A 270-nucleotide genomic window follows, 5' to 3' on the forward strand; every position below is an offset into this window, starting at 1 on the left:
GAGAAAACATTCATGGTGATATTTTTAGCATCCACATGAGAATTTGCAGGACAAGTACAATTAACTTTATTCTCCTCAGAACTCAAAGGGATTTGTACTTTCTTAGTGAATACAACATAACCTCACACAGTAAGATTGGCAGAGGTTCAGTTTTCAAAGTTAACAGTAAACCCCCAAGTCAGGCAGTTGCTGAAAACAGGCAAATGTGGATGTGTTGCCTTAAAATTTAAATGAAAGTGTAGAGTCTTGTTTGCTGTAGGGAAATCCCCA

This window comes from Lipotes vexillifer, unplaced genomic scaffold (assembly GCF_000442215.2).
Source record: "Lipotes vexillifer unplaced genomic scaffold, Lipotes_vexillifer_v1.1 scaffold1136, whole genome shotgun sequence".
Classification (NCBI taxonomy): Eukaryota; Metazoa; Chordata; class Mammalia; order Artiodactyla; family Lipotidae; genus Lipotes; species Lipotes vexillifer.